A 24,261-nucleotide genomic window follows, 5' to 3' on the forward strand; every position below is an offset into this window, starting at 1 on the left:
GTTTTAGAAGTCAGGATAGAGGCTAGGGAAGGAGGAATGTATAAGAAAGGGCGGAGGCAACACAGGGATTTCTGGGAGGACTGGTGCCGTTTTATTTTCTGTCCAGTGTGGTGGACATGCTGGTGTTCACTTTGCAATAATCCCTTGAGCTGTACATGCAGAAAGTGTGCATTTTATATGTGTTATAATTTATAATATAGAAGTAAAAAAAATCTACCATTAGCGATTTCAGAAAAGCAGTACATATAAGAAAGCAATAATATAATTTTCTCAGTTTGGCCAGGAGCAGATGCTGAGACCAAGATTTCAGCACAGCAGCCACTGGGAGATGTGCCCAGGAAGCACTGGTTAGGGAGTGGGGAAGTAACATGGGGAAGAAAAGGAAACCAATAAAGAGTATTATGGGGTGTGGTACCAGAGAACCTCTGATGGCAAGTGGGTTCAATCCCACTGGAGAACTCTGGCAGACAGAATCAAACATGCCCATGGTCCCCCAGACCCCCATGCCCAGAGGTGTGAATAAGCTGAAGAACTTACCCTCTAACTCCCATCCACCAGGGCTGCTCCCAGTAGGTAGAAGGGTGGGAACATTACCTCCTTGGCACTTTGGCTAAGAGAAAGTGCTCAGGTGGAAAGTCAAGAGGGACTTAAAATAGGAACTGGAATACTGAGTGCCCAGAGCATGTGTGAGCGTCTGCTCGATAATCTATAACATTAATACATTGAAGCAAATTAAGTGTCAGAAGAGGAGTGGTCTTTCTGGAGCTTAGAGAGAAGAGCCTAAGAGTCAACCTCTTCAGATGTCACCAAAAATCTACAGGGGAATGGGTGCTTAGGTTGGTGGACATGCTCAATCTGATCTTGAAGACTTATCTTTAGGATAGCTCAATGAAAGACAGGAAAAAGAAAAATGATCACAAAACAAGTGTAGTCCTCAGAGTTCAAGGCACCACAACTTTAAAGATGCAATGATGAGACAATAGTCATGGCCAGGAGTTGTCACTCTAGACTGGGTTACACTGTCTTGTGTTCAAACATTCCACGATGTGACAGACATGGTGCTAGGTGTGCAAGATTCAGAGAATAAGGCAGTATCTGCACTAATATGGTTTATGGCTATTAAGGGAGCAAAAAATGGGGCTATCACAATTCACCAAATCAGTATTTCACTCAACAAAAGATGTTTATCAAGCTTACTGTATGTGCACCATTCAGTACACTTAACATACATCAACACAAATGAATAACATCTATGTTTTTCTAGCTTACTGTATGTGCACTGTCCAGGATACTTACCATGAACAACGTAGATGAAAAAAGCATGCATTGTGGCTTTATACTCTAATGGGGGAAAAATAGACTATAAGAAAAAGCATCATAAATGAGTGATTTACAGAGTATATTTGAAGTTGATAAATGCTCTAAGAATAGAGCATGGTCTTGGTGGGACAAGAAGAGGGTTGTATTTTTAAATAGAATGGTCAGATTAGGCCTCACTGAGACATCACTTCCCAATTAAATGACTTGCAATTGAATCCTTGTCTGTAGGTATAATTCACTGGGAAGCCAAACCAACAGAGTTTGATAACTTCTGTTAACAGAAAACGAACCCAGGTAGAACCCAGCTCTGGGGAAGTGTAAGCTGGCTTTTGCACAAGTTGTGTTTGAGATGCTCGGGCACTAGACAAGTGCAATGTCAGCCACCACCATAACCTTGAGGGAGAACACCACATCTTCACCTTCACTTCCTCTTTGTCCTGCCCCTCCTTGAGCTGAAGACCCAACTCATCTTTTCCCTCCTCCAGGGCACACACACCTCTAGGAGGAGAAGGAAGAAGATAAAGAGGCCAGGGCACCAGTCAGCATTTCCACCTGTACTTTTTTTTATTGTGGTAAAATGTGTATAACATAAATTTTACCATTTTAACAATTTTGAAGTGTACAATTAATGACATTAAGTACATTCACAATGTTGTAAACGACTGGTACTATCCATTTCCAGAACTTTTTAAAAATCATCCATAAAAAACACTGTACCCATTAAACAATAACTCTCCATTTCTTGCTTTCCTCGGCCCCTGGGAACCACTCATTCTACCTCTGAATTAGACTACTGTAAGTCCCTTATCTAAGTGGGATCATACAGTATATGTCCTTTTGCGTCTGGTTTATTTCACTAGCATAATGTCTTCAAGGTTCATTCATGTTTTGTAGCATTTTCAGAATTTCATTCTGTTTAAGGCTAAATAATATTCCACTGTATGGATAGACCACATTTAGTTTATCGATTATTCATCCATTGCTGGCCATTTGCATTGCCCACCTGTTCTTTTTGAAGTGTTTCTGCATAACCCATTTTGAATCCAGCGGAGTGGAGACAAAAAAATAAACATCAGACCTCCAGGTGGACGTGATCTCCTCCCAACTCATGGGTGACCTAAACCAGCAGGAAGCAGGGGGCATGGGAGTAGTCTTTGGACAAAGCCAATCTTCAAAGGGAAGGGAGCGGGTGGCGAAGGGAGGAGACGAATGAGCACAGGGCGTGGAAGAAGGCTGTGGGCGGGGCTCTGTGAAAGGGGAGGGCGAGGAAGGAGATGAAATGCCCTCCAGGAAAGTGGAGAGACTGACAGCTTCTCTCTTGCTCTTGATTAAGGAAAAGAAAGGCAGGCGGGAGGAAGAACAGGGAAGGAGAAGAAAGTGGAGGGAAAAGGAGCGAGCATGTGTATGGAGGGTGATGAATGTGGAGGCTGAGGAGGCAACCAGCCCGCAGGAATTGAAATGTTGATGGACAGCGAGGACCCAGCTGGCTGTGGAGTGGGCGGTGCCAGTGCAAAATGAAAAGCTAGGGGCGAAGTGAAGTTAAAGGTACTTAAATACAAAGCTTTTTTCCTTCTGTAATCTCTCCCAATTTATGGTTTTTTAAAAAATGTTGTTATTGTGATTATAAGTAACGAAAAACAAAACGTAAATTATTAGCATGAATTTTGCCATTTATCTTTATATTGATTGATCGCAGTAAAATGCCCATAACATGAAATTTACCACTTTAACCATTTTCAAGTGTATGGTTTCAAGTGTATGACGTTAAGTACTTTCACGTTATTGTGCAATCGGCACCATCATTCCCCAAGAACGGTTTTCATCTTTCCAAACTGAATTCTCTGTCCCCATTAAGCAGTAACTCCTGAGTCTCCCTTCCACCCAGGCCCTGACTGCCACCCTGTGACTTTCTGTCTATGAGTGTGACTTCTCTAGGTACCTCGCTCATCCCTCGATGAACACCTGGGTCATTTCCTCCTTTGACATAAGCAATGCCAGTTTTAAGTGCAAATGTAAAGGCATTTAACTCATCTTTAGAAAATTTCGCAATTCATGTATCCCATTATTCATACGTGTTTTATTCTTATCACAATAGGGGAGAGGCTGGATAAAACCAACTCAACCCTGTTTATTTCATGTTTTGATACATTCCACCTTTACCTTCACCTCACTGACAAGTAAGGAAGGACTTACAGGATGAGGAACTTGGGCTGCCTGTCTTTTCCTTTCTCTGGATGTCACTGTTTTCAGTATAAGTGGCTGGCTAATACAGAGAAGCAACATTAGTGAAAAAGGATATGATAGGGTTCCTTGGCCATTTGTGCTTCTCAGAATGTCATTGTCATTTTCCAAATTGGAGGCAAGCTCTGGTTTGAATGGAAAGCTGGCCTCTCTGGGCTGTCAGTTCTCTGCTCACTCAGTTGTAGACGAGCGAATATGGAACATGAGCACAGAACTCCTGCAGGCTCGCGATGCGTGGGAGTCCAGGAGACTCAAAAGGAGGGCCTTGTAAGGGTGTCATGAGAGCAGCACAGTGGGCACAGGACGCACTACGTGTGAGCGGGGCAGCCAAGAGCAGATGACACGGAGCAGCTCTCCACTGCTCATGTGCATGCTTCATCATCCCGTGGGACTTCACATATAAAACACAAATCCAAAAATGAGATTATTATTAGGAATTTCAAGGTGGAGCGCGGTGGTTGCCCAGTGTAATCCCAGCACTTTGGGAGGGCGAGGTGGGTGGATCACTTGAGGCCAGGAGTTCAAGACCAGCCTGGCCAACATGATGAAACCCCATCTCTACTAAAAATACAAAAATTAGCTGGGTGTGGTGGCAGGTGCCTGTAATCCCAGCTACTAGGAAGGCTGAGGCAGGAGAATCGCTTGAACCTGGGAGGTGGAGGTTGCAGTGAGCCGAGACTGTGCCACTGCACTGCAGCCTGGGCAACAGAGAGAGACTCTGTCTCCAAAAAAAAAAAAAAAAAAAAAAAAAAAAAAAAAAAAAAAAAAAAAAAAATCAAGGCAGCTACAGCAGAGTATTAAAGCAAGAATAGGGCCCTCCTGAGTGTGGGGCGGTGTAGGGGGGCGCTTGCGTGACTGCACAGCTTTTATGTTAATGTGTTCATGGAGCTGATCCAATAAATGACCTGGGTAAAGGAAAGGAAACAGAGAAAAGCACAGAAGTTTACCTAGAGTGGCCCTTTTGAAGAGTACCAGGTGGGAACAGCAAAAAAAAAGCAGGAAGACCAGCAAAATGAAGAAATGACAGCTCAGCCAACAGTCTTTAGTAAGAATGGTGGGTATGTAATATGTTTCAGAACGTTTTCTTTCTAATATATATATAATATGTATATATTTTAAGTTCTGATGTCTGAGGATTAAGTTTTAAATTTCTAGAAAATCTGCTTCCATGGTATAGCACACAAATGAGATGCTGTCACAGCTTTGGCAGCCCATGAATATGTTTAAAGCTCTAGACAGTTGTAGAGCTCAATACTTGGAGGGTATGGGTTGTGTATTCCATTGCTTTTGTATCACTGTTGATATTTGGCTAAAGCACATGTTAGAGTGTTGGTAAATTCTTGTTGAAGGACTGTGGGTGGGTGGGAGAGGGATTTAAAGTCCAGTGAACCTGAGCTGGGGACTCCTGCTAGTTCTGCCTACATTTAAGGCTGGTTTTGTCTAGCAGCTCACATAAATATAAACTAGATCTCAAAACATTAAGAAGTATGGTTTGCTTTGTGTTATTCCAAAAAGTATCTATAATACATTGTTTTCATTAAATATTTTACTCTAAAATACTATCATTGAATGAATGAAATGGAGAGAGGAGAGAGAAGCTCTGTCAATGATTAGAGTCTCAGTTTATTCATCTGTTAAGTGTTTTAAACTGTATGGTACATTCTGACAAAATTCTATGATTTGATTAATATGTAGAAATTGAATTAAGATCATCACTGTTTGCTAAGAAGAAATCAGATACATTTATGTAATGTGGGAATCCATTGACTACCAGATATTAAACCAAATGAAGAGTGTTTAAAAAACAGAAGAGCAAATGACAACTGGAGAGTCAGAAGATGACACATTCATTCACTTAATCAGGAATTACTAAGTGCTTCTGGGTTCAACATTCTAGGTTCAGTGTAAGTTAGAGGAGAAGCTACCATTACTAACCTCAAGTTATTAATTTGGAGATACAAAAATAAACCTATAGAAAGACATTGTCAGACAATATGTCATCAGGAACGAGATTACAGGAGAGACTACAAGTGCCCAGAGAAGGAGTGGCCTTCCTGTGGGTAGGGCTCAGGGAGGCATGGCTGAAGGAAGTTGAGTTTGCATAATTCCTACTTGTCAATGGTCAGGCATCTGCCTCTCATGCTATGAGAAGGATTATGGAGTCACTTAATCAAACATTCATTCAGCAAAACATTTCCTGAGCACCTACTAAATGCCAGACACTATGCAAGGTACTGGAGATACAAAAATGAACAAATGGAATCCTGTCCCCAAATTACTTATATGGTGATTGGCAGTTGGGGCAGGGAGTAGTCGAGGTAACCAAGGGGAGTGCAGTGTGGTAGTCTGAGTAGGTAGCCATGCAGTACCTGGCTGTGACCCACTGCAGCTGCCTTTCCTACCAGGTGGTGGCAAGACTTCCTGCTGTGCCTGCATGTGGCCTCAGCTTTCTTCTTGAGACAGCTACCAGACAATCACTACCCATCAATTAGGCTTGGCACAGAAAAATAGAATGTATTTGCTTTCCAGGTAACAAAGGTTATAACAACACTACATACATTTGCTGTGGGAATTCAGAGTGCTTTCTCGTGGAGTTTGGTTGTATTAGTCTCTTCTCACACTGCTAATAGAGGCATGCCCGAGACTGAGTAATTTATAAAAGAAAAAGGTTTAATTGACTCACAGTTCCAAATGGCTGGGGAGGCCTTACAATCATGATGGAATGTGAATGAGGAGCAAAGTCACATCCTACATGGCAGCAGGCAAGAGAGAACATGTTGAGGGGAATTCCCCTTTATAAAACCATCAGATCTCATAGGACTTATTCACTATCAGGAGAACAGCATGGGGAAAAACCCACCCCCATGATTTAATTACCTCCCAGCAAGTCCCTCCCAAAACACATGGGGATTATTACAATATTCAAGGTGAGATTTGGGTGGGGACACAGAGCCAAATCATATCATTGGGTAAGGAGTCACAGGTGGATGACCAATTAACTGGACCCAATTGATGGATAGATTTCTGTAGGTCAGAAACTTCCACATCCCCTTTCACTTCCTGTGCTGTTGCTGCTTTACTTACAGCTTGGAGAGAAGGTCACAGTTCCTGGGAAACACAACTTCCTTTTGGTAACCATAGACTCAGCTCACGAGTTTCCAGATAGGGGCCCCAGGGGGAGTAACAGGCCCCTGGGAGGATAGGGCCTCCAGGTGTGGAAATGGAGATGGGCCAGCCTTTTGGAGGAAGTCCAGGTCATTGGCCCAGCCTCTGGGTTTTCTTTGGCTGAAAGAAGAAGTTGCAGACTCTTTGAGCGGCTGGTGCCAGGCAGGCCAGGCACATGAGCTCATGGTGTTCCATGAGTCCTGGCGCTAGAGACTGGGGTGGAAGGAGGTGGATGGCTGGGGGGCTGCAATGGTTCCAGGTTTGCAGCACACAGGGCACCAGGCCAAAGAGACAGGAAATATTCTGGGCTTTCAGACATTGTGTCATATGATTGTTTATTTGGGAAGAGGAAGCCACCCATGGAGCACTGGTGCCCATCACCACTTCTCGAGAGAGAAATTCATCAGGAGCATGTGCCACCCTACTCACCCACACATGCCTATGGCACAAACACACATAGGAGCACATGTCCTCATCCCCTGCCCCACTGCCCCTCCACTCCTTGCACACAGATGAGGTAAGCTCATCATACTCCAAGAGGAGCAACATAGCTCCAGAGCCCTGCTCTCTACCACTCCGCCAGGTGCTGCAATGGGGACCTAGCTCCCCTATCGCTCTTGGGCAAGTCACTGAGTTCCAGAACCTCAGTTTCTCCATCTGTAAAATGAACCTTCCATACGAGGAACCAGATGGAGAAGAGCTGGAGGAACAGAATAACATCTGCAGCCCCACGAGGAGAAATTTCTGTCCTCCTAACAACAACTCGGGCATGAGAGTTAGTCACCCCAGGTTCCTTCCTTCCCCTCCATACTCCGTCGTTCTCTGAGGCCTGCTAACCCCCTCCTCCAGGTCTCTAGTAATCATCACCTCCTCTCTGGCCCCACTGCCACCATCCTGAGTCAGACTCAAGGTGCTTTCGCCTGAGCCACTGAAGTGGCCTTCTCACATCTCTCTGCCTCGTGCACCCAGCTCCCATCTGCTGTCAAGCTGCCAGTGGTGTCATCAGCGGAATGGTTGGCTCTGGTTGGATGCTTTCACTTCCCAAACCCCTCAGGTCTCCTCCTTGCCTACAGATTGAAACTCTAAATTTTCAAATTCCTCTTGGATCTGAACTCACCTACATTTCCAGTTGTATTTCCTATTTCCCTGCATGCTATCACCACACTAGGTCACCATTTCTTGAACTAACTTTGCAAATCCTTACCTTTGTTCTATTTATTTATTCCAAGATGTGCTTTTGTTCAATATTCATCACATCTACATCACAATTCAGAAAAACAGAGCAAGTTCCTTACCTCAAGCAATACTCTACATAAATTACAGATTAATTCCAGATTTAAATGTGGAAAAACAGATGAAATCATAAATACATTGGAAGAAAATGTAGGTGAGTATTAATATACTTAGGGGTGAGGTATAATATGACACCAGTCATAGAGTGGGTGACATCTCCACCAAGCTTCAAGAGACGAATAACTTAACCAAGGGAAGTTTAAAATGCTTGCGCATCGAAAGGAATCTTAATAGAAATGCATGGAATAGGGTTTGGGAAGCAGTTAATAAATTGTGATAAGCAGTTATCTCTAGGAAGAAGAGGAAAATTCTTGTGTTTTATGGGTGTGAAAGGGAATTTAATTCTTCTTCTTCTTCTTTTTTTTCTTGCAACAGGAGTCTTCACTCTGTCGCCCAGGCTGGAGTGCAGTGGGACGATCTTGGCTCACGGAAACCTCTGCCTCTCAGGTTCAAGCGATTCTCCTGCTGCAGCCTCAGGAAAAGATGGGATTACAGGCACATGCCACTATGCCTGGCTGATTTTTGTGTTTTTAGTGGAGACAAGGTTTCATCATGTTGCCCAGGCTGGTCTCAAACTCCTGACCTCAGGTGATCTGCCCACCTCGGCTTCCCAAAGTGCTGGGATTACAGGTGTGAGCCACCACACCTGGCCAGAAGTTAATTCTCTTAACCTGAAATACTTATGTATTATTAGAAATTTATAGAGATGACACATTAGTTGTGTAATTTAGAATATTAGAGACATCAATAAGAACAAAACATAAAAGGTAATGGCAAAATGGTAAAAATAGTTGTAACATATGTGACAGTTATAGGGTTAATATCCTCACTGTGTGAAGAGCTCTTACAAACAAGAAAAAAGAAGAATAACCCATTAGAAAATGGGCACAAGCCAGCAATTACAAAAAAAAGAGAAATATTAATGGCCAGAAAGCTTATTAAAAATATCAGGCTCATTAATGATTTTAAAATGTGAATTAAGACAAGAAGTTTGTCAAAGACATCTGCCAACATTTGGCTGTCACCCATACCCTAAGTAGACTCTATGTCACTGATCAGGCTGTCCTCTGGGGGTGGCAGTGGCTATTTCCTCTGATGACTTTTGAGACCACTGTTCCACAACACCTATGAGTCTTTCTCTTCAATGTCCTCTTTTGCCTTCAGCTGATGTGGTGCTGGCATGTTTTTCCATGTCAGACTTATACCATGCTGGACCAAGGATGGACATTCCTTCTCACGCTACCCATGGTCTCCTGGCCCATCCTTCTCATTGAGTCTGTAGAAAGCAGGGTGTATTTGTTTCCTAGGGCTGTACAACAAATCACTACCCACTTGGTGTCTAAACAGAACAAAGCTTTGTTCTTTCACAATCTTGGAGGCCAAAAATTCAAATTCAAGGTGTCAGCAGGACCAATTCCTTCTGGAAGCTCTGAGTGAGAATCTGTTTCATGCTTTTGTTCCAGCTTCTGTTGGTTGCCAGCAATCCTTGGTGATCCTTGGTGTATATATGTATCACTCCAATAGCTGCCTCTGTCTTCACATGGCATGTCCCCCGTGTGTCTCTGTGTTTCCACATTTTCTTCTCCTTATAAGAATACCACTGTTTGGATGTAGGCGTACCACCCCCATCCTGCATAACCTTATCTTAACTTGATACAGCTATAAAGACCAGATATTTCCAAATAAGTTCATATTCACAGGTTGCAGGTGGATATGAGTTTTGGGAAAACACTGTTCAACCCAGTACATAGGGGTCTTGGTCAACATGAAAAGAGACCACATTCTGGAAATACAGTGATTACAACCTAAAGAGCTTAAGAGAAGACATAGGTAGAAGATATGTGGTTTTATATTATTCTACGTAATTCCAAATGATAAATTTAACATGAACAGAGGTTAAACCATTGGTAACCTCTTCCTGAATACTCTGGCTAAGACTTGCATTTGAAGTCCTCATCTGCAAAGCACAGTCACCTTTGACAGTCATCAGAAGCCAGTATTTGTGGACTGCTGGATGTATGATGCAGCATCATGAGTAATTGGTAATTGGGAACTGCAGAGGCAAGGAAAGCTATATTGTTTCAATACAAACAGGTTCTAAAGAGCCGTGACATTATGAATAATAAAAGTGTTACTACTTTTTCTCAAGGTAGGAGATAGGAAGTTACTGAAGAATAGTGCATTTGACAATACTAAACATGAAAAAAAAAAAAAAAAAAAAAAAAGGAAAAATGGGTTCTAAACTGTAACAGAATGAGAAAGTGCCTGGACATTATAAAGAATCTTTACTGGTTGGGCATGATGGCTCACGCCTGTAATCCCAGCACTTCAGGAGGCTGAGGCGGGTGGATCACCTGAGGTCAGGAGTTTGAGACCAGCCTGGGCAACATGATGAAACCCCGTCTCTACTAAAAATACAAGAATTAGCTAGGCATGGTGGCACATGCTTGTAATCCCAGCTATTTGGGGGGCAGAGGCAGGAGAATCGCTTGAACACAGGAGGTGGAGGTTGCAGTGAGTCAAGATCACACCATTGCACTCCAGCCTGGGAGACAGAGTGAGACTCTATCTAAAAAAAAAAAAAAAAAAAAAAAAAAAATTTACTACAAACTGGTGGTGTTGACATAAGTACATATGTAAATACATATATTCTACTCATTCTTAATCTTCACTGTTAAATCATGATACTTCACATGAGTCATGAATTTCATGACACATTTTAAAATCAAATTTTTATATAGGCAGGTACTGTGCAACAAATATTTGCCTGGTTCCCTGTACATCCTGAATAAAAGCAGCCCTCTTCTCCTTCCACACAACCTCTGAGTGTGGCCAGGCCTCTCTGCTGAAAGTTTAATCACATCCTCACCCTTGCACAGCTCTGACCAGGTGCTTGGCTGACCACGGGCAACCTCACTGGGTCCTAGCTCAGTGATTCTCATTCCTTATTCTCACAGGAGGAGGGGAGAGAGGCAATTAGACAATATAAATTCAGGGGAAGGAAGATGAAGGCAAGGGATTAACACAATTGCATTTTGTAGAAGTTGAGGTAGTTAGCAGATTGTTTATCTGATCCTCATAGTTTTAGACTGAATTTTCTCCATCTCTGAGAATTGTCTTTGGAAGGAGTGTGTTGAAGTGTACACGTGTAGACACTTGGTTCAACAATTACTTGCTGAATGTTTGGAAGAATACATAGGCATACCTATAACTCAGACTGCTGGGGCAGTCTTGAAGGGGGCTGGACTTACCTGTAGACCCAACCTTCCCTGGCTGGTTTAGCTGTTCAGCTACACTGGGGATGCCAATGGTCACCATTAACATTGGTGTTTGTGACCAGCCAACTTTCCCAGAGTGTTTATTTAGGTGGCTAGATGACTGAGGCTTAGGAAATGCAAGTTTGAAGGAGGAAGGAGCGGGATCCCAGGGAACTCTTTTCCTGAGATTTGGGGTTGGTTCTCCTGTAGAGAGTCATGTCAAAAGGTAGATGAATTGCCTTTGAGGCAAGAAGGTGTCCTGAAAGCTGGGGAGCTAGGTTAGAAGCAGGGGTGTACCATCAAGTAATCCTGTATGGAGAATTGAACCCCTGGTTGCTCTTCTCTGGAATATGAGGGAAGTCATATCTCATGCACAGCTTCAAGCTGTCCAGTGTTACATTCTAATTCCCTTGAGTTACTCCAAACTCTTTGTGAAATCTGTTATCTAGTAGAGCCTTTGTAGGCCCTGGTGTGGCAAACAAAATAACAGGTGTATAGAAGAGGCATAGCCTGTCCCCACCAACTTCTTCATGGGGCCTGTTGGGAATGCAGCATTTTCTCAAGGGAGATGGTAACTGGAGTCTGGGGTGAGGAGCCAAAGGGTGAGGTGGGTTATGGCTGAACTAGGGACGACAGGATCATGCTGGACACTGAGGAGGAACTTTAGGAGGAACAGAAAGTAGAACTCCTATATCCTTGGTATTTTCTAGGGGAAGCTCGCCCCTGGAAGGGAATGGTGGTTGTATGGTTGGATTACACATATACATTTAAAAAATAAAACAGTGATTAATGTTGGTTATAGCTGGTGAGTGATTACAAGTGAGTTTTGATTTTCCTATATTTTCTTTGGCCCTTTTAAAGAAAAAAGTACTCTGACACTTGTTAAAATGGTAGGGAAATGGTAGACTTTATTCAAGACTACTGCAATAGGAGTGTTGCAATCAGTCGGGGAGACTGGGCTCAACAAGGGGAAGTGGGGATTTATAGCCAAGGAACAGAGTAAGTGGGTCGATAGGTGGAAAATTACTAAGAGGAGATATTAAGGATGGGTGCATTCTTGCTAGACTAACCTAACAGGATTCTTGCTAAAGGCAGGCTAGGGTGATTGGAGATCAAGGGTAAGGGGGGTTCTCACTAAACTGACTTTGAAGGATTCTTTCTACAACTGTACTTGGCTGGCTGATGAGAGGGCCAAAGGGTGAGAGCCCAGTGGAAATAAAGGCTCAAAGGAGCCTGCCTCAAGTGTGGTCAAGGAGAAAGTCTTTGTCATCCCATATGGGCTATAAATGTATGACCACTAAAACGAGAAACAAAAATTAGTAAAATAAAAAATGCTCTCCCAAGAGATATGATAACTGAATGCAATATAGCATCCTGAATTGAATCTTGACTAGAATTTACTTACTTTTCATTTTTGCTATTAGTGAGACAGTTGGTGAAATCTAAATATAGTTCAGACTAGATAATAGTGTTGTATTGATGGTAAGATCTGGATTTTGATTATTATGTAAGAACGTTCTCATTGTTAAAAAACATTCACTGAAGAATTTATCAGTAAAGGAACATCATATCTTCAGCCTATGCTCAAACAGTTTAGAAAAAAAGAATATGTATATACAAAGAAACGGCAGGGTAAAACAAACATGGGCAAATGTTGGCATATGGAGATTCTGGGTGAAGATATATGACAATTCTTTATATCATCTTTGTAACTTTTCTGTAAATCTGAAATTATTTCAAAATAAAAATTAAAAAACAAACTAAGGAAAAATAAAAACAAATCATGCAAACTTAGGGACTGAGTTCAGTGCTACCTTTTCCAGGAAGGCACTTCACCCAGTCTGCCTTATGGTAAGGTAATACACACTATGATTTCCTTGAATTTCTCTTCCGCTCGGATTTACTCAAAGCCTCTTCCCTCTTTCTCCTCTAGAGGCAGCATCACAGGGGAGGATGCTCATGAACTTCTGAACTCACAAACCTGGATCCAAATGCTGCCCCTGTCACTACCCAGCGGTGGGAACATGGTCATTATCACCACTATTGATATCAGATTTTTCATCTATACAATGGTTACAACAAAATATATTGCATACAATTGTCATGAGAAACATATAGCAATGCATACCATAAGTTCTGAACTAGAAAGAGCTCTGTAAATGTTAATTCCCCTTTTTTCTTGAATCAGTCTTTCAACATCCTCAGGAAATAGGTAAAATTTTGATCCCAATTCTCAGATAATTTCTTTAGAGTTTATCACTATAACTAATATTGACAATTTACAATGTACTGTACAGTGCTTGATACACAGTAACCCCTTAGTGAATATTCATGGGGCAACACTTGCCCTCACCTTTTCTCACCTGACCATTCCAGCATCTCTGTGGCGTAGAAAGGGGCCTACTATTATCTTCTTTTTTACAGGTTTGGAAATGGAGGCTCTAGAGAGTTGGATGACATGCTTTTTTTTTTTCTAGGATACGTGGCTGATAACTGGTAAAGTTTGGCAGTAAATTCTATTAATTATTGCAAAGCAGTTTACCATTGCACTTACATCCAAACTAGTACATTGCAAATAAATCTTACATCACTCACTGGATCTCCATGCTTAATCTATTCCGTGAGCTAAAGCTATGGAACATTTACTTTGAGCCAGAGAAGAGAGGAGAAACTCTGAATTAGAGCCACATTTATATTAGAGTCTATTTACTGTTTACTAGACTCTTTACTCTTAGAGTCTAATTTACTGCCCACAGCTCTCTTTTCTCAAGCTAAATGCCCTTTTTATGGCTGTAGCTGCCCTCACCCCCAGAACTACATTTCTGTCTCCTGTGGGTGTCTGGGCATTTGCAGGGCTGGGATCCTCTAGGTGCTCTCTAAATGCATCCGCATGCTTGGCATGAGGCGCAGCCACATTTATGACTTAGAAGCTGGACCATATCAGCTGGGTCAGCAGCATTCCAAGTAACTGAAGACCCTTTAATGAAAGGAAGCAAGACAGACAATTTAACAGAAAAACAGACAAACCTAATTTGGAAGGGCAGTGGTTGCCAGAGCTGCTGAAAGCGAGATATATTATTTTGCCATTCTGGAAGCTTTAGCAACTTAGAAATCTAACATCCCGAGCCTGAATATACCTTAGTTTCCGCGACAGACTATCCTAGACTTACATATGCATTTGAATAGTTTGGATAAGATGGCTGTCCAAACTGTTCATTTAGTGACATTTACTCAGTAGGAAAAATCAGATCTCTTTGGCAAATTAAACGTGACATAATTGTACCCAAACCCTACGTTTCAGATCCCTCTATTCATATCTAGTATTCCACTGTTGCATCCTATTTCAGAGCCCGTTTTCCCTTGTTTTCAATACTCCCAACGTACTATCTTGCAATGTACGTTTATTACACGAATGAATGAAATGGTTTAAAAAAATCCCAATGAGTGATATTAGGAAGAGGCACCAAGGGTTCACAAATTTATTTTTGTGAATTCTGTAAAAAATGTCATCCAGTGTCTTCAGCATTAAAGGACATTACCCCACAGCAGCAGCCCCATTGCCTTTTTATTAATCTGTAGCCAGAATGGGGACTAGGCGGCCGGGATTCTCCATCTCGCCGCTCCTGGGCGCCAGGTGCGGCTCAGATAAGCGCAGCCGGGTAGGAGTTTAAGGACGGCAAACTTTCCCGCTTCTGAGGGAGGAGCCCGGGAGACGACCCGCTGACGTGCGAGGGTGCAGCCTCCGATGTAGTACCAGGGAGGGCGAGGGTTCCTATGTCTGTCTGGAGCGCAGAGGGGTGGACTGCAAAAAGGTAGGAGGCAAAGCCAGCTCGAGTTTGCCCCGGTCCGTAGCTGGAGGGAACATCTGCCCAAGTGTCGCTTCGACCGAGAACGCTCATGCCCTCTCCAGGGCCGAAACCCCTCCTTCTACCCTCGCACAGGCCCTTCGTGGCTTCCAGCACCGCTGAGCGCTCGGGGTACCAGCGACATTCTCCAGCCAAGACGGAGTTTGAGGGGGCGGGGCCCGGCAGGACGGGGCGGGGACAAGCCCTCCCCGGGCCCGCCCCTTGGCAGTGTTGCGCGGTGATTGGACGCTTCGGAAGGCCGCCTTCCGGGCCGTCCCGGGGAGTGACCGGCAGTCAGCGGTTGCTCCCTGGCGAGCCGGGTGCGGAGTGCGAAGCCCAAGGCCCAGAGGGGTGGGGACTTCGGGCCGCAGCGCCGCCAGGTGGGATTGCCCGCTGAGATTCGGCGCCCCGGAGCGCGGCAAGCTTAAGTTTTCTGGTGCCGGCGAGGCGTCTTGCTGCGCTCGCTGTAGTGCCGAGAGCATTTGGAACTAACTTCTCGCCCCCACTCCCTGCTCCCGACTTTTGGGTAGAAAAGCAGTTGCCGAGTTGTTTTATTTCCTCCCCCATCGGACTCTGTAAAAATAGCCGTGCGCCGGGGCGGCAGAGCCCATCTCTGCCGCACCGCTGCCCCGGGTCGGGTGTGGACCTAAAAATACCCCGCGGTCCCGACCCTGCGTTGGGGGTGCGGGCGGGTCCGGCCGGGCCGCAGAGGGCGTCTGGAGACCGGAGAAACGGCGGCCGCCTGGCCCCCTCGCCTCGGCCGGGGCTGTCCCTTTAAATCCTGGAGGAGGGAGAGAGAAAAAAGGAAAGAAAGAGAAAAGACGCGAAGCCCCGAGCGGCTGGTGGCGGTGTCCGGCCCCCTCACTCCGCCTCCGCGCCGGGTCCTGACTCCCGCCCGCCTCCTCCGCCGGTCCCTGGCGCCCCCCGCCGCGCCGCCCACTCGCCACAGTTACTGTCAAAATAGAAATTAGCGGAGCCGGGCGGGGGCTGTGGCGCAGCAAGTGCATGTGCGGCGGGGCGGGGAGGGGGCGGACGCGAGCGACAGGAGACCGTAGACATCCGGGCCCTTTAGCCCTGTGCGCCCCCCGAGCCGGCGGCGCTGGCGCGGGGCGCGGGGCGCGGGGCTGACAGCCGCGGCGCGGGAGGCGGGGCGCGGGGAGGGCGGAGGCGCGGCGCGGGGAGGGAGGAGCTGCCCGCGCGCCCGCTGCTGCCGCTCCGCTCCATACCCGCCGGCGCAGCCCCGCCACGAGACTCTGACAGCGGCGCGGCCGGCGAGGCTCGGGCGCCCGGGGACCAGCGGACCCCGGCGGCGAAGAAGGACGCCAGGACCGCGGCCCGGCGCCAAGTGCGGGAGGCGCGCGGAGCCGGCGGCGCGCGGAGGTGAGCGGCTTCGCGCGCCGGGCTCGGGCGCTGGCTGCCGGATTCGCGGTCTCCCCAGCACCCCGGCAGCCGAGGCGGGTCGGGAGGTCGTGGGGCGCCGGGAGGGTGGCTCTGCCTGGGCCACGCCGGAAAGCTATCGCTGGGGTCGTTGCTAGGAGGCCGGCGGTCAGCGCGCCCCGGGGCGCAGGCGGGGGCAGGGGCGCCCTCCGCGCGGTGGGCAGGAGGCGGGGGGCTGCGGTGGCTATTCAGGGGCTCCGTGCGGCAGCCATGCAACGGAGGAGGCGGGAGAAGGGAGGGAGGGAAGGAGGGAGGGGAGAGCCAGCCGAGAGCGAGCCAGCGAGCGGGCGCCGCGCCTCCTGGCTGGCACCGCGGCCCGGAGCGAAGTGGCGCGCGGGGCTGGAAAGGAACTTATGCGGGCGTGTGCGGCCCAGGACTCGGCGACGCCTCCGGGCCCGAGCGGGGCGGGCCCGTCGGCAGCCACAGGTGGTTTGTACCAAAAGTTTTACCGCACTTCTGCCTGGAAGGCGCGGGAGCGTTTTGGTGAGTGACGTTTTCCTGGGACTTTGGCAGCCGCACTTTGCGCTGTCTTTTCTTGAAAATTGGAAAATGAGCTGGAAAAGCTGGGATCCCGCACCTCGCGGTGAGATCTGAGCACTGAGTACGGTCCTTGTCCGAAGTCTCGCTCATGTGGGACTCAAAGATCCTTGCTGCTGTCAAATCGGGAAGCTGGGGGAAATGGGCGCACGCACACAGTTCCTCCAAGCCTCGGACAAGTGATGCCGAGCCGGATCCGGTACCTGTCGCCGCGCGGGGTAGTGCGAGGTCTGTTCCCAGCGACACGCATAGGAACTGCGTGCGTCTTCGCTCAAGGTGTGCATGTCTCTCGTTCCGTTGAAAGCGAATTGTCTCTGGCCACTGTGCTGCTTTGTTTTTCCGGTTGCTTGTCTGGTTTTACTAGGATGAAGGCCAGGAGGAGCCAAAGAAAAGCGAAGCGTTAGCTCCCGTTATCTTTGCAATCTGCAAAACTGTGGAGTCTGGTACCCAACCTTCTGCAACACTGGCGCAAGGCCGAGGGGAACTGGGGGTGGGTGGGGTGTGCTGCCTGTATGGGAAGCCTCGCCGGACCATGCGCAAGGCTAGAGCCGGAGTTTCTGGTGCTTCTAGGACAGAAAGAGGAGTGGGAGTGGTAAGGGAAGACCCCTTAAAGGAGGAAGATATACTGTGCCCAGTCCTGGGAGGGAGGGTCTGAGAAGTCCGGTGGCTTGGCCCTGTTCCTCGTTGGCGGGGTTGAGGAATCCAGGGCAGCGAGGTAGAAACACCTCGGTAGGTCGTCCTGGGCTGAAAGAAATCGTTATTCCCAGAGCGGGGCCGATACCCGGGTGTTGACTAGGTACAAAACTGCGTGAGAGGTGGAAACTCTCAGTCCTTCATTCTCCTTGGTCTGGGGTCTCCCGTTCCCTGCCCCCTGCCCCCACAAGTACATGAGCAAAAAGCATGCTCTTTGCTTTATAGAAGGTCACAGGATTTTGAAGTTGAAAGAGACCCTAGAGATATTAGGAGCACTCATTTTACAGATGAGCAAACTCAGGCCCAAGGAAGGAAAGTGACCTGCTACAGTGGCTAGAGGCCCAGCGAGACTAGAAATGACATCAGCCTTCCAGGCAAGGGTGGAGAGACTTCCCTGGGCAAGGCCTGGTAGGGCTTGAGATCAGAAATGCCACCCCCACACCCCAAGCCTATCATGGCCTCTTTATCTGGTAGTTTCTAAATCCATGCTTGACAGCAAATGTGGTATATTTCCTGTCCTCTGTCCTTGGCTTAAAAAAAGCAGGACTGTCACTGCAAAGTCCAGTCTGACACTATCCCAACTTTTCCTGCTCCCTCATTATCCCAAATTCCTCAAGCTCCTTTTGTAACATAATGCAGCTTGATTAGCCAAGAAGAATTTGCAGCTTTTTTTCACTGAAGCACCCACTTTCCATAGGATGCCAGAACGCTGTTTTCCTAGTAATTAGATTTTACAGATATTTTTGAAAGGGAGCCCAATTTTGGATCAATTACACTTGGACACAAATGCTGTGCTGTTGTGGATACCAAATGAGAAAGATGAGCAATTATCTGGGGGTGTTGGAATAAATGTTGTTGTGAGTATTTGACACAATCATTAAACATCAATGAGTGGGTTTTCAGTAAATGTTTTTTACTGTGTATTTTATTGAGCAAACAAAGTGTCTAAATTAAAAAGAGCTACTAGTTGGCCACTTTGATTTTAGCCACTTATTTTGTACCAGTGTGTATGAGTAGGAAGGAATTGAATGATAAACAGAGTGATTGTTATGTGAATGTTTTCCTCCCAAACCATAATACTCTAGGGCGATGCTAGATTTCAGTCTCTAATGTCATATACAGTCCAGTAGAATTTTATTAAAATAAGCTGGACGCAATATGTGTCAATCTGTATTAGTCAGAAGTGACTTGCAAGAGAGAATATTTTGTAAGTTTGATTGCTTTCAAGGACACAGAGTATCAAGAATTCAAGGCTAGTGCAGAGTTGCTGGGTATAATTCTTCTGCTCTCATGAACAGATAAAAATCAGTGTCCCCTACTCCACATCTCCTGTGTTTAGCGGTCCTACAGAAGAAATCAAGATCTGATATGCTGATGATAATACGGTGTTACGATGCCTTTCACTTTTATTGCATGCTAATCTCATCAGCATTCCCACGAGATAGATAGTTCAGCTATTTGTTCAAATTACAGGGGGAGAAACTGAGGCAGAGAGACAGGGAAAGTATTATTCCTATAACTTTTCCCACTGAATTAACATTCTCAGCACGCAGCTTGGGCTTCCTGGCCTGACCAGGTATAAGAGACCCCCTAGTAATATTACCGGCCCCTCACCCCTCTCCAGCAGGGTCGGTGTGAAGGGGGTATGAAGGAGTGGTGGGGTCGTAGTTACAGTTCACTGGGGGCTGTCACCAGGGCATTTTTGTTCCCTGCCCCCGCCGAGGGTGGGCAGTTGTCCTCCCTCTCATAGCAGGTTGTGGGAACTTGGGCGCGGAAGGACCAGCTGGCTGAGGCTGGGGCGGGGGTGTGGGATCTGTGCCTGTGTAGGGCTGAAGGAGTCCAGGCTATTTATAACCCCTCCTCCCCTCCTGGGAAGAAGAGATTCAAGGGTCTGGAACCATCCACAGCACTGACTTCTCTCCGGGATGGCTGTGTCCCACTGGAAGAAAACCTGTCAACTAACCACACGGAGGGTACTGGAGTGAACCCCGGCCTGTGTGCAGCATCCTGCATGGCTTCTTGGAGTGCCAGCTGCCTTGGGGGAATTTAGGACACAGGGATTTTCCACACTTGATCTTATCCAAAAGGCTAAGAAACGATGGGTTACAAGGATTTTCTAGAGCCACTGTGTGTACTTTTTGTCAGATGCTACTCTCCCATTTGCACAAAGTGAGGTACACCCCAGAAATCTCACAGAACAGCTGTCAACAACTCATTAATGTGAGGATAGTTGGCTTTTCTAAATAATGACAATGATTCTTATGCAGGAGATTTTGAAAGTGGCAAATTAGATGTGGTTCCCTCTGACTCCAAGCTGAGTCATTTCTGTGTGGGGCTGGTCAAGGAGGTTTCAGGCATGCATTCAAAGCTCTTTGCTTCCTCCCCTGACTCTGCCCCAAAGAGGTCCCCGATGGCCCCTCACCCACCCACTCCTCAAACCAACACCAAAGTCCTCCCTCCTTTGTCTGGAATAAATAGTACCTGCCATGCCATCAGTTACAACTTCATTCCTGAGGCCGAACAGATTTTTTCCCTGGGTTGGTGGAGGGAGGAATGGGGGTGGGGTAGGGTGGAGGAAGCTGGTAAGGCACTGAGCTTGTCTTTCTGTTTAACCCTTTGGTGTGAATTGATCCGCCCATTAGAACTGTCTCAGGGGCTCACAGCAGGTTTTACCAGGGGGAGACTTCAGTAGGATGCTGTGGATAGAGAGGTCGGGGCTGGACAGCTGTGACTGTGTGTGGCACCTGGCCAGCTTTTCACAGGCCTCACATGCTGGAGCTTTTGAGGGCAGGGCTGGCATGTTGCTCATCTTCATGTCCTCAGCATCAGCAAGGGCTGGACATGGAAAACGTTTGCTGAATGAATGCTGTGGGCTGGGCATGGGTGGATGGGTGGACAGCAGTTGAATTTGCATCTTACTTGCTTTACTCCGTGGCACTGTGAAGGGGGATGTTGGGAAGGCAAAGTCATAGAAGTAGATAAGAATAGATGGGGTTCCCATAGGGGTTGTGAGAACCCCGGGTCCAAGCTGATTGGCCCCTCCGTAACTCTAACCCCAGTGGATATTGGGAGCATCCATTCATCAATTCAACAGGTAGTGATGAAGTCCTTCTCTGTAGGCTGTCATGGCACAATCCATTGTCACAGAGCAGGCAAAGTGAGTTTCTTTCAGTAAGGCAGACCAGGCCACTCCCTTGTGTAACCAACTGTGGGCATGCGGGATCTGGTCCCTGCCTGTGTCTCTGACTTCCCCTTCACTCCCTGTGCCCACCCTTCCGCCTCCTTTTTGTTTCTTAAACACATTGAGCTCATGTGTTTCTGGCTTGCCTGTTCTCTTTGTCCGGAATGTTCTTCCTTCAGATCTTCCCATAACTGGCTTCTCACTGACACATCACCTGGACTATATTCTTCTTTTTTTTTTTTGAGACAGAGTCTCTCGCTTTTGTCACCCAGGCTAATGTGCAGCAGTGTGATCTCGGCTCACTGCAACCACTGCCTCCTGGGTTCAAGCAGTTCTCCTGCCTCAGCTTCCTGAGTAGCTGGGATTACAGGTGGCCCCCACCACGGCTGGTTAATTTTTGTACTTTTAGTAGAGATGGGGTTTTACCGTGTTGGTCAGTCTGGTCTCAAACTCCTGACCTCAGCTGATCTGCCCACCTCGGCCTCCCAAAGTGCTGGGATTACAGGCATCAGCCACTGCGCCTCGCCAATCTTTTTTTTTTTTTTTTTTTTTTCTTTTTTAAAGGCTTAACATTATTTTTTATTTGACAGTGCTTCCCATATAATTTAACATACCAAATAGTCCTGTTTATTATCTTTCTTTTGGATGCTTCAAGGGCCCTTTCTATTTTAATTTTTTTATTTCATAGGTTTTTGGGGAACAGGTGGTATTTGGTTCATGAATAAGTTCTTTAGTGGTGCCTACTGAGATTTTGGTGCACCCATCACCTGAGCAGCGTACACTGTACCCAATGTGCAGTCTTTTATTGGATGTAATCTTGATTCTCCTTTTGTTTCTTGTCTGTCTTCCCCCACCAGAGTGTAAGTTCCCTGAGGACAGGGACCTTGTCTGTTTTGCAATCTATTGTCTCCTCCTGGGCTATAACTAGGCATATTCATTTACCAGCTATGTTCTCAGACAGCAGAACAGTGCCTAGCACACAGCAGTGTCTGAGTACATAGTTGGTAAATGAATATGTCAGTTAGTGCTGTTGGGGTATATGATGTTGAGTCAGCCCAAGGCCCTGTCTTCTGGATCTCTTCAGCCTAGAGGCAGAAATGAAATTTGTTCGTATATACTCTCGTGTAGGCAGGGAGGGAAGGTAACATTCAAGAGGTATAGCCCAGGAGGGCCATTGTCGAGAGATGTTAGCCCTGATTTGACAAGGGTGGTTGGCTTAGTTAGATGGAGTCTTCTTTCAGATGTTCTGTTGGGAGTCTGGAAGCTCTGGCAGCTGACTCACCTCCGGGACTGGAGTTCCTCTAGCTTGACTGGCTACCACCTCTCTGTTTATTTACTTCTTTGGTGGGCAAGAGCTCCAAGCATAATGCCATCCTTGGAGAGTCAGGAATGTTGTGTTTTTCCACCCGCTTCGTCATTGGCAGCCTCCTCAGAACAGCTGTGGACAGCTGTCTGCCAGCGTGGATGCAGGGAGGGTTTCTCTTCGGGGCCAGGGGCACACTCAGCCCTGCAGGAGCAGGGAATTCGTTGGTGGTTCACACCCTACTGATTTCCAAACCCCACTGAACTTGTGCCTGTAAAAATAGATTCATGAGGAAATTTAAAAACTATTAACATTCAGTTTACTGCTTATTTTCTGATTATGAAAGCAGTAAGACTCATAATAGAAAATTTGGAAAATATGGAAAAGAATAAAATCAAAACAAAAACCTTCTACAACACCCACATTTTGGTGTATTTCCTTCCAGTCTTTTTTTTTTCTGGAACCACCAACACACACACATATACACATAAGCACACACATAAAACATAATTGGGAAAAACATTGTTTTCCGAAACTGTTAAAATCCATGCCATCTTTTACCAAACGGAAAACTTCCTTTCTCTTGAGAGCCTGATACTCACATTGATACTCAGAAGAAAATGTCAAGTCTCTTCACTAAAGATTTTAGCAGGCTTTGCTTCTGTACTTTGCATAAGGAAAACAGTTGTCCTTCCCCCCTTCCAACACATTGTGGATGTGCTTAGAAACATGCCTCTCATGCTCACCTGTCTCCATCAGTGTGTTAAGGAGTGTGGGTATATGATGTTGCAAGTTATCCCCTTACTGAGCATTTGATCACATTACTAAGTCATTGTGTTCCTTAGAAACGCACTTGTAATGGATGTGTAGTATTCCTTAAAGTAATGTACCACACCTTATTTAACCATGACAAGAAGAGAATCAATCCCCATTAACTAATCTTTTTTTTTTTTTTTACCTAAAAATAAGAGAGCAGGAGGAACTCAAGAAATATGAACCTGCATCATTGGATTCGTGTGTTTAGAGCATCACTGTTTGGGGGATGTCTTCACTCCTGCAGGAGCCCTAGGACTTTGTTTCCTGCATTGCTCTGTTCCCAGGGCCTAGAGGAGTGTCCGGCACACAGTAGGACTCAGGAACTATTTTGCTCAATGAATAAAATATAGAATTCTTCCTGTGGGAGATGAGACCCTTGTTAAGTTCACAGAGGTCAAGACTTCTTTTGAAGTGTGTGTTCTGGGGCCTTGGGGGCTTGAAGGGTGGAAGCATCATTGCATCCTGAGAACAAGAGCATGAATTGGCACGATGGGATGGTCGACTGTGAAAGGGTTCTCTGACTTAAGAATTTTGATGGGTTTTTGGAGGAGGTGAGGCTTAGATGAAATCTTGATTTAGGGGGGTAGGAGCACTTAACTCCCTGGAGACAGAAACAGGAGGGACCCAAGCAGGAGGGTGGCATGGGTGGAGCCTCACAGAGTCAAGACTGGGACCAGGTGGTGCACCCTAAGCCAGGGAATGGCAAGAGATGGGGACTCTTCAAACTGGAACCTCCTCAGGGCCCAGAACCTAGTCCCAGGGGAGGATGGGTCCTTGGGGGTTCTGAGGCCCTGACCTGCCTCCAGGAAGGTACCATCCCCATACTGCAGATGGGGAAACTGAGGCTCTAGAAGTTAAGGAATGATGAGGAGCATAGGTTTTGGGATTGATGAGACCTAAGTCCCATAGCTTGGTGGCTTTCCTGCATCACTTTGGGCACATCACATAAGCTCTCTGAGCATCGATTTCCTCACCTATGCACTGGTGATAATACCAATTTGATAGGGTGGCTGGGAGAATGAGATAAGATAATACATACAGAGCACTTAAAATAGCTCTCAACGAAGAGTGAGGGGAGCCACTGTTACTTATGTTTTGTATATTTCTATTCCTAACTTGAAGGGAGAGATGAGAAAAGACAGGATCGATGCCAAAAAATGAAAAACAGTTAAG

The 24,261-nt window shown here is 46.3% G+C and overlaps 1 protein-coding gene across 10 annotated transcripts in view; it reads left to right on the forward strand.

The window, feature by feature from the left end:
- Positions 1 to 16,318: 16,318 nt before the first annotated feature.
- Positions 16,319 to 24,261, forward strand: part of ZBTB7C (zinc finger and BTB domain containing 7C) — a 381,563-nt gene continuing 373,620 nt past the window's right edge. For 9 of the 10 annotated variants that reach the window (XM_037982347.2, XM_073006328.1, XM_073006330.1 and 6 more), the window contains exon 1: positions 16,319 to 16,501. The gene's annotated coding sequence lies outside the window, so the exon portion shown is untranslated. Of the gene's footprint in view, positions 16,502 to 16,615; positions 17,372 to 24,261 lie in introns of those variants that run through there. The other variant, XM_073006329.1, reaches the window with a different exon arrangement.

Source organism: Chlorocebus sabaeus, chromosome 18 (genome assembly GCF_047675955.1).
Source record: "Chlorocebus sabaeus isolate Y175 chromosome 18, mChlSab1.0.hap1, whole genome shotgun sequence".
Classification (NCBI taxonomy): domain Eukaryota; kingdom Metazoa; phylum Chordata; class Mammalia; order Primates; family Cercopithecidae; genus Chlorocebus; species Chlorocebus sabaeus.